At 34.6% G+C, this 15190-nt stretch overlaps 1 protein-coding gene and 1 pseudogene across 1 annotated transcript in view; one reads left to right on the forward strand and one right to left on the reverse strand.

Moving 5' to 3' along the window:
- The window catches only part of Kap-alpha1 (karyopherin alpha1), an 80843-nt gene that overhangs the window by 44966 nt on the left and 20687 nt on the right, over positions 1-15190 (reverse strand). The gene's annotated exons all lie outside the window — the stretch shown is intronic.
- On the forward strand, positions 5817-6529 carry LOC148955262 (uncharacterized; annotated as a pseudogene).

The following is a 15190-nucleotide window of genomic DNA, read 5'->3' on the forward strand; positions in this document are numbered from 1 at the left end:
TGTGAAAGGAAGAATCACTCTATGCAGGTACATTTATAGGAAACCTTCGTTTTAGAAAAAGGTGTATGCAAATGAGGGCACTAGAGAATGTTGCATTATTGACAAGTTTACTCTCTACATCGAGTTTACTCTCTACAAGACAACATTCTACATCGTACTTAGTCAATTACCTCTTCTCTGACTCAGAAACTTATCTGTCGTGTTTACACAGAGATCCACACCAATACACACTGTTCAAACCCTATGGGGGGGAGAGTTGAAAAGCAAAAATGCACTTTTAGGCCACGATTTGTTTTTTGTGAGGACATCCTGTCTAAACAAGGGGTTCCTTTACTCATATCTCCCCAATGCCCAGATGTGAAAGCTAAGCACATACAAAACTCAAGGATAGGACAAATTAGACCCATGAACATCCTAATTACCACTAGTTGGGTACAACAAGTAAAAGATATTTTAACAATTGTAAGGACAAAGGACAATGCGGGCATGCAAATCAAACTTCAAACTATTATAAATGTTACAAAGCCAATTACCAGCCTTATACCACTTATTAATAACAAATGAGACTACTTATTTTCTTCCTTATCTTTACTCACTTTGCATTCCACTGACATAAATTAAATGCTTAAAAAATTTACCAAAACTGAATGTATTCTATGGATCATGTTCAAACAATGATATACAAACATACAAGTGTAGGAACCATGGCAATCAAACAGGTGATTCATTAAGCAAAAGCTAGACCTAAAATCATATTTACTCAATTTTCAAGAAAATAAACCTCCAAAAATGGCAGGAACAATCAGTAAGCATAACTTATTGACACAGAACAGGATATAAACATACTTGACGAGTTTCATGCTTAAAGTGTTTTTAAGATGCAAACAAGACAACTTTTTCTTAAGTTATTTAACATACTGGTGATTTTAAGGGGAAATTGTTGAGATGCAGAATACAGTGAGATGAAAATTGTATTTCTTTTGTGTTTGCCTATCCAGGTTATGAAGTAAATAGTGGGGTGGGATGCATGATAGTAACCCAAAAAGAATAAAATGTGGAACAGCACATTTAATGTTTTGCTTCTGAAAGCCAATGCTAAACTTCATATATTAGACCGACAGACTATTTAAGTTACCTAAGCTTGATCAATAAAATGTAATACATGAAGTAATGCCAGCAGTGTCATTAATTCACAAAATTAGAAGAGGGAATAAATTTTTGAAAATCCTGGTGAGCGCAATTCCGTCTTTTATTTAATTCTTTCAATGACAAGACTGGAAAAACTTGTTTAAGAAAAAACAAAATAGGCATTTTTTTAATGTCGGAGGGGGGGGGGGGCAATTGACGCCACCGAATGCCAGACGTTCCAAGTATCCCAGTTTGACTGTTAAATTTAAAATGAGTTTGCTTGTTTTAAAGACAAACTGGGTTTCCAACCTTACAAAGAATTTAGTCAGCGATCAGGATAAAAAAGTAGATTAAATCACTAATAATCAGTAACTACTTAGTTTAGAAATGTCATCAGAAATTGGGTTATTCTTTTCAGAATCATTAACCATCTTTTCAATAGAGACATTATCAAGAAGCACCAACCATAATGATGATATGCTGCTTAGCTTTTCTTGGCCACTATCATTTTTACTGAATAAAATGGTTTTAAGGCCCCTTCTTGCTGTATGCTGAAGAAGTCTAATTTCTTTCTTTTTTTTTCTTAAACCACACATTTTCATGCTCTGCACTAAGGGCTTACAGAGGTCTTGGTCAAAACTCTGCTTTATTATTATTCACTGGCTGAAATTTATCGTCATGCAATACACTCTCAATAATGTGGAATTCAAGGGATAAGAGAAAAATTCCAATTACCAAGGGTCAAAATATCAAGAGTTCAAATAACTAAGAGGCTGTTTTCACGAGGATTTTAGCTGAACTCGAGTTGCACTAAAATCCTCGTGAAAACAACAAAATATAGATAAAATCCATCTTTTGTTCAACTTAGAGATGGATTTTCAACTTAGAATTCTATGCAGATTGACGTTCTACTCTGCTATTAACACAGAGTTGAACAAACGATGGATTTGAGCTCAACTTCGAGTTCAACTTTAGATGGATTCGAGGAGGACTTACGCAAAAACATACATCCAGCGAGCAAATCCAGCGCGAAAACATAAATCCACGTAGAAATTGAATTCGAGTTCAACTCAAGTCCTCGTGAAAACGGCCTCTAAGAGGGAGAGAACAAAAGTTAAAAACAACCAATAGTTTAATTAAAATCTAAGATTTTCCTTTCATAACACTTAAAGTCACTACTGGGTAATAAGCTCTTAAATTGTGCAAAGTTTCAGAACATACAACGTCCTCTTAAAGATTCATCCAGCAGTTACATACTCAGGAAACAAAAACTGTTGAAGCCGAATCTTCTATTCACTTCTATTCAGGAGAATATAACTTGTAAGGATGTTGCCTTGTAGCTATGTAATGTGAAAATCTGAAGAACATTAAAGGGTCCATATTATCAGTTCAATGGATGATTCTGAACATATCCATCAAACCAGCCCTAACCCTATGAAACTGTTAATATAAAAGATGTAAACTACGCATTCCTCGATATTAAGGTAATTGCTTCAGATAGAACTAACTGTGTTCCAGGCGTCTGAATTGATTCCACATGCAGCTTGTCAGAATGGTTTAATGGAAACCATATGCTTAGGCAATGCTCAACAATAGATTTCACCCCTACTTTGTTTAAGGTTAACTTTGTAAACTGAATGTTGCAAAACATACAACTCAGAATGTGCAGAGAAGAATTTGCACTTTTTACAAAAATGCTGCATGTTTATCAAATTATAGCCTATTGTCAAAGCAGACACCAAAATTTCAACTGCATCAATTATTCTTGAATAAATATTATACATGTAATCTGGCGTACTTGTTCACATACAGTGTACAAAACAAATTTTGTCAATGTTCACAAACATTTAATTCAGACACCTCCATTTGTGCAGTGCATAAACTTCTGCTAGTAAAAACTCATGATCTGCAGGATGTTCTATATTGTTTATATGATTTGGCATTATCTATTAACATGTTGATAACTGAATATTTAATGACAGCTGGAGAGCGTTTTATAGATATACAAAACATTATTAAACATTGGCAGGTCCCCAGAGGAACTCCACTTTCCATCTGAATTGGTGATGACACATCACTATCTACTATAACTCTTTGCATTCTTTCAGTAAGATAATCAAGGATCCCTGAAAGAGCTTGAGGACCAACTTTATACTTCTACAAAACATTGTTGGCCCACTCCCCTTAGGAACCCTACCTTCTACCTCAATCAGTAATGAGGCATTACTGTCTACTAGAACTCTTTGCATTCTCCCAGTAAGATAATCATGGATACATGTGCGTAGGCAGTATTAGGCAGCATATTGTCTAGGGGGGGGGTTCAGTCGATAATGTGATGGAGTTTTATCAACTGATTTTTCAGCCATATCTAATGTAAATCTGAAGGTCTAGGGGGGGGCACCTGCCCCCTCCCTACGCCCATGCATGGATACCTGAAAGAGCTTGAGGACCAACTTTATACTTCTACAAAACAGTGTTGGACCTTGACAGCTCCCCTTAGGAGCTATACAGAAAATCCTACAGGAATTTTTATATTCTTTGTATCATTTGGCATCATCTATGAACATCTTGATAGCTGAATACTTAATAACATCTGAAGAGCATTTATAGATATACGAAGAAGTATTGAACATTGGCAGCTCCCCTGAGAAACTCCACTTTCCACCTGAATTGGTGATGACGCATTACTATCTACTATAACTCTGCATTTTTTCAGAAAGATAATCATGGATCCCTGAAAGAGCTCGAGGGCCAATTTTATACTTCTCACATTTGCAAATGAACATTTTAATACATATTTTATTGACCACTTTATAAAAACCAAAATAAATACTATCATAGAATAATCCACTGTCAGCCATTTTATAGGAATCATTTATTGCTTCTAGAAACTGCATGTTGGATGATTGTTTTATTCTAAATCTGCTTTAGAATAGGATAGAATATGATTTATTGGCTAAAATAGAACAAAAGCTAGCATAAGCACGTCGGGATTACCATAACAAAACAAATGTTATGGGATAAACATAAATCAAAAAAATTGAATCAACAACAAAAGTGAGGTTAGGGGATACACATAAAACAAAAGTTACATAAATTATTAAAATGGGTAACTAAATAGAGGACAAAAGAGTTTTTGTACCTCATGGTCAAAGTCCGGGGATACAGATCCAGTTGGGTGTTTGGAGCTCTAAGGCATTGAGCCTTGTATTAGGAAGGGTTGGGGGATTTTCTTTAAAGGGAGGGAGAAAACATCGATGATAATCACAACTAAGGCAATTGTGACTAAAATTCATAATGAGTCTGTGATATTATGATTTCAATATACCAAGTTCAGGTTCAGCCAAACCGAAATCGCGTACAGCACAGGCTATCCGCGGAATAGATTCTATGCCTGTTTTTTGAATACGTTTTATTTCCGAACATTGACGATGGGTCAGTCCGAGGTGTAAGATAGGATGAGCATATTCCAGACAGGGTCTTATATAAGAACAATAAATTATTTTAAGGTTTTGGATTGTGTAAGAAATGTCCTTCTAATTTTAGAATTAATATCAAGTTGCTATGAATTTAGTAGAATCCGGCTTAAGGCAATGTCCTTTCAGGGTATGTTGAACTCAATGAATTTATCTTTGTAATCCTTTCCCTGTACACAATTTCCTTATTTCGCAATAGAAACCCTTTCTTAGAAGGATTGAAGTTAGCTACGTTTGTTTGACAAATAAGGGGAACATATCTTTTGATATAGGGTGACACTGACGGGAGAAGTCAGTTGGGTTTTTGGCTTTGCTCAAGCTTCTCGTATGCATGTAGAATGTAAGTCTAATGTGTTCCTTGCTCTTTCTTAATTTTATTATGTTAAAATCCTAGTAAATGGGTATATATCCCATTCTTTAATATTATTCTTAGAGTCTCTTAAGCAGGAACATATTAGTCTTAATATATTAGTTATAATGCTTGCTTTCCTTTAATAATAAGAAATTTTACTTCTAGCAATTATATGAACAAGAATTGATATTTGATTGTGAATAATAATTATTGAATTTTGATTTATAATGAAATAACTATTAACTAAAAATTTCTCTTCTTTAATAATACAATATTATTTTTTCTTATACCGGTGTTGTCTTGTATATTTTACTATGATGATTATGATTTTGTCAAGATATGTCTCTCACTTGGTTCATTTAGTCTATTGAGGCTTTTTTTGGGGTTCTTGTGTCTAATGGGTGTTTTTGGGCATGTATTCATCACCCTTAGACGACCCCCCCCCTTAAAAAATGGTAGCAGCGAAAACGCGATGCGATTATATTGCATTAAAAGTACCGCTTTTTAATGCTAAGATTAATCTTGATAGAGCAGAATCTTTATTATAAATCCTTTTTTCTAATTTCTTTATATACTTAATTTAACATCATTAATTGAATCCATTTAATTTTTTTTCGCCTCCACTGCTTGCCTGTACGCTTATGCTTTTTTTAGATCTATAAAAACAAGACTAACCGCAATAATAAAATTAAAAAAGTCAAATAATAATTGGATATTGCTCAACTTGATACCCTCATAAAGGAATTACTGGTTGGTGGAGTATGAGAATAGATAGTAGCATTTTCTTCAGTTCCAGTCACTCAAATAGGATTAGTTGGTTGCTTAAGTTTGGTAAGTTATAATTAAATTCTCCTTAAGTAATGACCCTACCTCGGGAAAATGATAAACCAGAAGCTTCAGCCCTTTGGCAAGCTTCTAATGTTAATACAGGAGCTACGCCAGCTCCAGTATTCCAACATATAGCTTATAGCACCATTGATCTATTTTCCACTACAAAAAGGTTGATTAAACCACAGCAAATTTCCAGTTGGGTTAAGGACTTTCAGAGTTTGTAGATTAATGGGTTTAGAAGAATCAGTAATGATCGAGAGGTACGCTGCTTTAATGTCTGAGAAATCGTATAGCTCGTATATAGAAAAATATGTGACCGCTACAGATTTTTCTGGGCTAAAAGAATCCCTGTGCTCCTCTTTTCTTGATAAAATTTCACCGGCCGAAAAACTTCAACATATTATGCAAGTTAGACAAGAAAATAATGAGCCAGTCTAATGAGCAAGATTTTTTATGCGCATTAATGCAGAATTTGAGAGCTATTCTTCTTTAGTTAAAAATGTTCCGGGAAGCGAATCCCTCCTTCCAGGTATCAATTTATTAAAACAGCAGGCCTTTGAACAAGGATTACATGAGAATATCAGGAGATTCATTCGTGAAAAAGGGTTATGCGCAGATATTACAGAAGTATTTCAAAGGGCGAAATTATATGAAGAAATTAACGGAATTTGTTCAGGGATGGCCTCCATCAGCGGCGGTGTCCACACCCTCTCATAATTTAAGTAGCCGAGGTTCTCGTTAAGAGCCAAGAAGAGGACGGTTTTTGAATAATAGGGCTAACTTTCACAGAGGTCGTGGGAGCTATTTTCCTCCTAATAATGGTTCATATGTCGACCCCCCCCCCCCACCTGGGTACTTTCAGATGAATAACTTACCGGCCTTTTCGGTCTTCTTAGAGTAACCGTGGTAATCGCGGTCCTAATCAATGTAGGTACTCTAGTCGGGGCCATTTTTATAGCTCGTTTAATTCTCAAGAAAGTACTCATGGTTATCAAGGCGCTAATCCGATTCCAATCCAGACAACTAATGCTAATGCTTCAACTTCCGATAGTAACAATCCTGATATACAACCAAGAATAAGTGTTTTCTGTGTTATACGTAAAACAGATAATCATCACACTTATAGCTGTGAAATTTTTCAAAGAGGCTGACAGGATATTAATGCTTAAAACACAGAACAGGTAAACTAAAAGGGCCAATTAGTACGGAAGAGTCTTTTTTGGCTTTTAATGTTTCAAAATCTATTCATAAGCCTTGTTTTTTAAAATTGTCAAATATTAATAGGAATTCTTTTCAGATTTTTAATAAGGTTTCAATTTATAATGTGGAATGTGACTCCTTTTTGGACTGTGGTTAAGAGAATACTCTCATTTTGAAAGCCTTCTTTGATTCATTGCTTCAGCCTAATAGAGAACCTCTAAAACCTACAAATACTGTGATTAAATCGCTTTCAGGACATCAGTTACCTGTAGTGGGCATTGCAAGGTTACTATTGATATTACCTGGTACAAATATGACAGTTAATTTTTACTGGGATTGTTTGGTAGTTGATTGTCTTTTGCCGTAATCTTAGGGTTTAATATTATGCAAGAACTGGACAGTTCCTTGCACTTTCGTGAAAGGAAATCAGAATTTGGAACCAAGGTCAAAAATCAAGCAGGTTATAATAAAGCATTAGCATACGGGAGTGTAGTAGTGAGGTCTGACACACGAGTTGACCCTGTAAAATTTAAAAGTGTAGATTGTAAGCTGATCACTGCAGAAAACATATCAATTATTGATGGCGATAACTTATTTATTAGCCCTAAACCAGAATATGAAGAATTTTTACATGATTATTTAGGTATTGTTCAGGGACATAAGACATATTTTCTTATTTTTAATGACTCTGAGGATACCTTGGAGCTAAAACATTACACAGAAATAGCAAACTTTTCGCGTGTGCCCAAAGAACAGTTAGTAGCATTTTCAGAAACTTCTGATGAGGTAAAGTCAGTCGAGGACAATCAGGAGGCTACTTGGGAGGATGAAGAATTTCTTTCTAAGTTTGATCTTTCTACTGTACCCAAAATAGTTTTCCAAGAGTTAGTTCAATTGCTCTTAGCTAATAAAGGTTGGTTTTCTAAACACGAGTATGATTTATGTAAAAATGATTGAATGGTTTTTCAGCCTGATATACCACTTGAAACAGATTTTAAACCACCCAAGCAATTTAGAATTCTCCAGAAAATGGCTTTAGTGCTAGAAGAACATATACAAGCTATGCTAAAATCCGGTATAATAGAGGAAAGGACATCTTCTTTCCCTTCTCCTGTTTTCCTTATAAGGAAACATTCTGTCAGTAAAAATGAGTCTCTTAACAGAGAAAATACTCGATTTCTAATTGATTTACGTACAGTTAATAATAACATGAAGGACACAGCCTTCCTAATCCCTCGAACTTCCGACATTTTACAAAATATGTCGAAAGAAACGTTCTATAGTGAATTTGACATGCGCAGTGGTTTTTTCCAAATTTCTATTGATGAAAGGTACCAAAAATTCTTCTCGTTTTTATCACCTTTAACTGGCCGCAGCCATTACTACACAAGAATACCACAGGGACGTCTATTTGGGGCAACAGCTTTCGCTAGCTTCATGGATAAATTATTTTCAGAAGGTTACCGATCCTTCATTTTAAATTTTTTTGATGATAAATTCGTTAAAACAGAACCTTCAAACCCTAATGAGCACTTATTTCATCTCCAGAGATTCTTTGAGCGTTTAAAAAATCATAACATTAAATTCTCAGCGTCTATGTAACAACTTTTTAAATAATATATTCCAGTCTTAAGATTCATAGTGTCACGTGAAAAAATCAAACTCAATTACCCAAATTAGATGCAATTGAAAAGTTAATAGGGCCAGAACATATTTATGAATTAAGATCTCAATTAGGACTTTTCAACTATTATAAATGCTTTTATCTTAATTATCATGATTTAATAGCTCCTTTGACAAAATTATTAAAGAAGACCCAAGCGTGGGCATGGAAGGAAGAGCAAGAGATCGCTTGTTGTCCTTAGTTTAACAAATAACTCGTAAAGTTAGTGAAACTGTATTTCATATGGCAAACCCTGAAAAGGATTTTGAATTATTTGTTGACTCCTCTGAAAATAGGGTCGGGGCTGTTCTTTGTCATGAAAAAGATGACGGAAGGATGGGAGTCGTGGGGTGTTTTTTTTTTTTTTTCTCTAAGACAATTTACAATCATTCTTATATAGTTATGGGAATATAATGCTTATTTGAAACTTTAAAAAGCTCTCAGATTCAGTATTATATTTGGGGAAGACGGTGTAATATTTATGTGGACGCTAAAAATTTAGAGTATTTACGTAAACACCGGGATCTCTCTAGTAAGATGTACCGAGTATCATTACTGATGGATAATCACTTATATACGTATAGACCCATTCCTGGGACTAAAATGGTAGCTGATATTTTATAGAGGCCATGTCTGGAGATCTTAGACAGCAGTCAGACCTTATATATGGTTCATAGCGAACTGGAATTTTTAGCAGCAGGCGTGTTTATTATTAATATTAATGTATATTTCGAGTGTATTCAAGCGGGGGTCTTTAGCCCTGGACCATTGAAAGCTCCCGAGATAATAATTGCTCTTGCTTTACTTAAAGAGCCGGATGTGTTGAAGGACCACCGTGCTCAAAAGAGGAGCTCCAGATCTGATAAGCCCGCTAAGTCACAAGCGTATACTAACCCACAGTTCTGGTGTTAACCCGGAACAAATAAGGATGGGCCACGTCACGGTGACTATAGTCTCTACCGCATTTTTAATTTTGATGATATGGATATTGAAAAAAAGAATATGATATTTAGTTAAGTCTCTTCGTGTCTCATTCATATTATTCAAGAGTTAGTTTTAATAGATGACGTTCTCTATAGAATTGAGTATGCTCCGAATAGTCATTCTAGGCTAAACCAAAAACAGATAGTTTTGCCTAGAGCGATGATTCCGGGCATCTTAAAATTATTTCATGATCATTTATCGCTTGGTAGTCATGCCAGCTACGAAAGAACGTTATGGAAACTCCGACAGTTTTGTATTTTTGAAAATATGGCCTCCATTATTAAGGAATTTGTCGCTAATTGTGATTTATGTAACCGCGCAAATTGTAAGAAAATTAAACCTCCTCTCGGAAAAAATTTGACACCAAGTATGCCTTTTTTGGCTTGGGGAATTGATGCTGCAGGCCCGTTCCCAATAACAAGTGCAGGTAATCGTTACGTATTGTTAGGGGTAGATCATTTCAGTGGATTAGTTGTTTTGCATATTGATCCTTCATTAAATACCGAATTTATTATGAAATTCTTATGGGAAAGAATTTTCGCTTATTAAGGACTGCCCGAGGCAGTACTCTCTGACCGTGGGTCAAATTTTGACCCCATAGAGATCAGAAAAATGTTCAAAGAAATAAAATGCAAAAGATATATTCCAGTCCGTATAACCCACTAAGCAACGGCGGTGTGGAACATAAAGTAAAGATATTGAATAAAATTCTTTCGCACACATGTGCAAATCTTTATCAAGTAGAATGGAATCAAAAGTTACCACTTATTGTGTTATGCATGAATGCATCTTTAAATAGTGTGAGGAAACTGTATAGCTTTTCAATACCACAGGAGTTTAATGGGAGAACCTTGGCCGATCTGGCAATCGGAAAACAAACAAGTATTAGTTACTTTGACTGCTATGAATAATATGTAACACGGTTAGTTCAGAATATAAGCGAAATACATCAAGTGTGTGCTAATGAAATTAAAATTTAGAGAGCCAAACAAGCTCACCATTATAATAAGACATCACAGGAGGTTATTATTGAGGTGGGTGACATCGTATACTGTCGGAACATTACTTCAGTAGAAAGAAATCCAACCAATTACTCTTTTCGAGGTCCCGATGTTGTTTTGTCACAATTGTTTGGGACTGTTTTCTATTTAGGATCATTAAATCACTCTGAATGACGTAAAAGAACTGCCAATGCCAGGCATTTAAAAAAAATTGGATCATGAACCTTTTTTAAAGTATAATCCAAAATACGCGGAGCCTTATGATAAGCTCATCACTAATTCAGAGAAAAGGATGGAGAATTCCAAGTCAGAATGCAATGACTGTACACCTGATGCAGGTGAAAAGGCACCCTATAATCTTAGGACAAAAAGAATAAATCCACTATTAATGTTAGAAAATGTAGTACATGGATCTGCTCCTGACTCAGGAACAGAGCAAGAGATTCCGTATTCTCTTTCTGATCATCTTCCCAATTGGAAGATTGTGCTTCCGAAAATAATGCTACGCAACTTTCTGCTATGCAGCAGGAACCTTTAATTAACACCGAAATTCAATCCTCTATACAAAGTACAGATTCTGATCCAGTAGTTGTAGAACAACAGACTGTAGCAAAAGAAAGAGAGGGTAATCCATTCTACTCGTTAAGAAGGTTAAAATAACCGTTGTATTCATCTTATCCATATTAGCAACCTCATCCGTTTCTTTCAATAGTAAATTGAACTCTTGCTATTTATGAAATTCTTATATACACTAATTGTTATATCCTCTTTTTCAACAAGGAATAAAGTTGATAAAAATTTTGCTGAATTAAAGTTTTAAAAATGGTTTTTTCATTGTGTTAATAATTTAAAACCATAAAGATTTTGACTTAAATTAGTGGAACATTTATTGTCTCATATTCATTTTAATCATATGAATTTCAATTTTTTCAGATGTTTATTACAATGGATCGATTTTGTATTTTAAATTAATTTCATTATTATGATATTGTTGCCATATAATTAAGATATTTCTGATGACCCAATAATATCTGAAGACCGTGAAGTTTGATTTCATTTTACGAGTGAACTGGTCAACTGAGTAGAATGATTAAGGAATGAAACTACAAAATGGCAAGTCATTAGAATTGATCTTTTCTTGCTTTTTTCTTTTGCCCTTAGCCCCAACGGAATAGATGTATTTAGTACTTAACTTAGAAAGACGGTGACGGATTTAGTTGTGATAGATGGTTTGGTTATGTTTTAGCTTGATGTTTGTGTTTTGTGTGATTCTTCCCTAGTTACTTAGTTTCTGTTTAACTTTTAAGCACCGACTAAAATAACAATAATGTATGTACTAATTAATAGAAAAAAAAATATATCATTTAATAAGTAGTGTATTTACCTCTAAATAATATTTGACTTTTTAAAACCCTTTACTTATAAGAAAAATGATAGTCGTTCGTTGTCCTTATTCTGTTCAATGGCCTTGAAGAAAAGAAAAAAAAAATCGTGTTGTAAAAAGGTTCTACGTTCCTTAATTACACGATAAGGCACGATCGTAGATGTGAGGAAAATAGACCCAGTACCGCAAATGATAAAATAGTATTAAATCATTAAAGGCTAGCGAACAGAAACTACCTTGAGCTGATAAGCTTCTGTAGATTAATATTCTTGCAATTTTCGTGGTCACTTATTCATTCAATAGCGTTCAAGCCTAAAATTCAATCGATTTTCTATTGCTGTATACTAATTATGTATTTAATTCTGTGTTTCTCTGTTTCCTTGTCTCATGATTTATCCTTGTAAAGGCCAGCGCAATTGAGTGGGACGACTATAATAGTTTTCTATAGTTATTCGAAGATACCAGCATAATAAAAATCTTTAAAAACTTTTGCGCAAGCTTATATTACAAGGTCGGATTTGTAAGAAGTGTCCTTCTAATTTTAGAATTAATATCAAGTTGCTATGAATCCGGCTTAAGGATATGTCCTTTCAGGGTCTGTTGAACTCAATGACTTTATCTTTGTAATCCTTTCCCTGTACACAATTTCCTTATTTCGCAATAGAAACCCTTTCTTAGAAGGATTGAAGTTAGCTACGTTTGTTTGACAAATAAGGGGAACATATCTTTTGATAGAGGGTGACACTGACGGGAGAAGTCAGTTGGGTTTTTGGCTTTGCTCAAGCTTATCGTATGCATGTAGAATGTAAGTCTAATGTGTTCCTTGCTCTTTCTTAATTTTATTATGTTAAAATCCTAGTAAATGGGTATATATCCCATTCTTTAATATTATTCTTAGATTCTCTTAAGCAGGAACATATTAGTCTTAATATATTAGTTATAATGCTTGCTTTCCTTTAATAATAATAAATTTTACTTCTAGCAATTATTTGAACAAGAATTTATCTTTGATTGTGAATAATAATTATTGAATTTTGATTTATAATGAAATAACTATTAACTAAAAAGTTCTCTTCTTTAATAATACAATCTTAGTTTTTCTTATACCTGTGTTGTCTTGTATATTTTATAACGATGATTATGATTTTGTCAAGATATCTCTCTCACTTGGTTCATTTCGTCTATTGAGGCTTATTTAGGGGTTCTCGGGTCTCATGGCTGAGTTTGGGCATGGAGTCATCACCATGAGAGAATAACCCCCCCCCCCCTCTTACAATTGATATGGAGAAACGTTTGAGAAAAGAGAAAGATTTAAAGAAAAAATAACCTGACTTAAATAAGTGGTACATGGAGGAGTTCTATTTAAGTTCGTTGTTCAACTGCACACCAAGCAGTTTAACAGTTTTTAAATTTGGTATGCAAAGGTAATTATTGATAGGGGGTATATTTTTTGAAAAAGAGAATAACATGAAACTGCTTTTGGGTATGCTTAAGTTGAGTTTAAAATTGTCAAGATCATTCTTTAAATTGTTAATTAGTGAATCGAGTCTAACATTCAAAGTATTAGATGTTTGACAAAGGTTCAGTAATGTCAAATCATCCTTAAATTTAAAAGTGTTGTCAAAATTTGGTAAAACATTATTAAAAACTATCAAAAATGCTAAAGGACCTTTACCTAGCCCCTTGAGGTGCTCCGCAGGAAATCAAGGATAAACCCGATGAATCCACATTAGGGAGGACTACACATTGCTCATGGCCAGACAAAAATCTATCTAACATATGTAAAACAAAATCTCTTGCACCTAAAGCCCTTGCATTATCTATAACTGTCTGATGATCCAAATTATCGAAGGCTTTGCTAATATCAACAAAAACAGCCTCAACGTAGGAACTATTCAACTCAAGATGTTTGAAAATAGTATCAAGTATATAAATTAAGCAATGCGTGGTGCTATGATTCGGCCTAAAGCCAAACTGATTTGGGTTGATTCTATCATGAATATCGTCCAAAAGGAAATAGTAAATAAAACTTTCAAAGATTTTAGAGAAAATAGGGGTTTTTGATATTGGTTTTAAGTCAGAGGAAACTATTAGGGGCTTAGTTTTTGGTATAGGAGATATAATAGCTCGTTTAAAACACACTGGAAAAATACCATCTACAAAACATTGGTTAAAAATAGCAGTTAGAGGTAAACTTAAATACTGGGCACATTCCACAATCAATTTGGTAGGGATATCACCAATATATTCTGACTTATTTGTGTCACGAGTTTTAAGTTTAATTTGAGTCTGCTGAATTTAAATCACAGAGATGTCCCTCATTGCACTGTTGGCTGGCATATCTTAGAGTGGCAGGTGAATTTTGCAAATTGAAGCAAAATGATAATCTATGAAATCCGCACGCACTGGGTCACCATTACTGTCCACTAAAAAAAATTTTGAAGAGACCTTTCCCATGAGATCTTGGAGACTTTTGTGGAATTTCTTAGAGTCAGAATACAATAACTTATTGGGCACGTGCGCACCATGCTCCTTCATTGCTTTACGGATTTTGTTAACAACGATGTTTCTGAGTTTTCGAATTTCTTGGAAAAATCCTTCCTTAAAGAGTTTATCTCGTTCATTTATTAGGTACAAAAATTTTTTTATTTATCCACGGTTTGCAGTTAGATTTGCGAGTTTTCACTGGAAAGGTGTCACAATACAACTGGAAAAGTTCCGCTGAAAACTTAGAAGCCATTTCATTACCACTGGTAAGACATACGATATTGGCCCAAGATTTAGAACTAAGTTTTAATTTGAAATGGGCAACCTTCTCGTCAGTAATGGGTCTATAAGAGTAACTGATAAATTGCTTAGGGGGAAAGGAAGATAAGGGGCTCCAAAAGATGCATAGATGGTCACTTGCCCCTAATGGAGGGGCCACTTTGGGGACACAGTAGTAATCTTCAATGTTGGTAAAAATTAAGTCTAGGGTTTTATCACCGCGTGTAGGCGACTTGACCACTTGATCAAGGCTAAGAGCAGAGCTAAGCCACTTTTGGTCTAGCTCATTAAAATTACCACATTATGTAATTGCAGTATAAGTATGCTTGCAGCGAATTCTAGCAGTACAATATTATAGATATTCCATCAGCTCCTCCTTAAATCCACTACGAGGAGGGTAATAAA

The sequence above is a fragment of the Artemia sp. Qi Xiang Cuo genome, chromosome 2 (genome assembly GCF_049724085.1).
Source record: "Artemia sp. Qi Xiang Cuo chromosome 2, ASM4972408v1, whole genome shotgun sequence".
Taxonomy (NCBI): Eukaryota; Metazoa; Arthropoda; class Branchiopoda; order Anostraca; family Artemiidae; genus Artemia; species Artemia sp. Qi Xiang Cuo.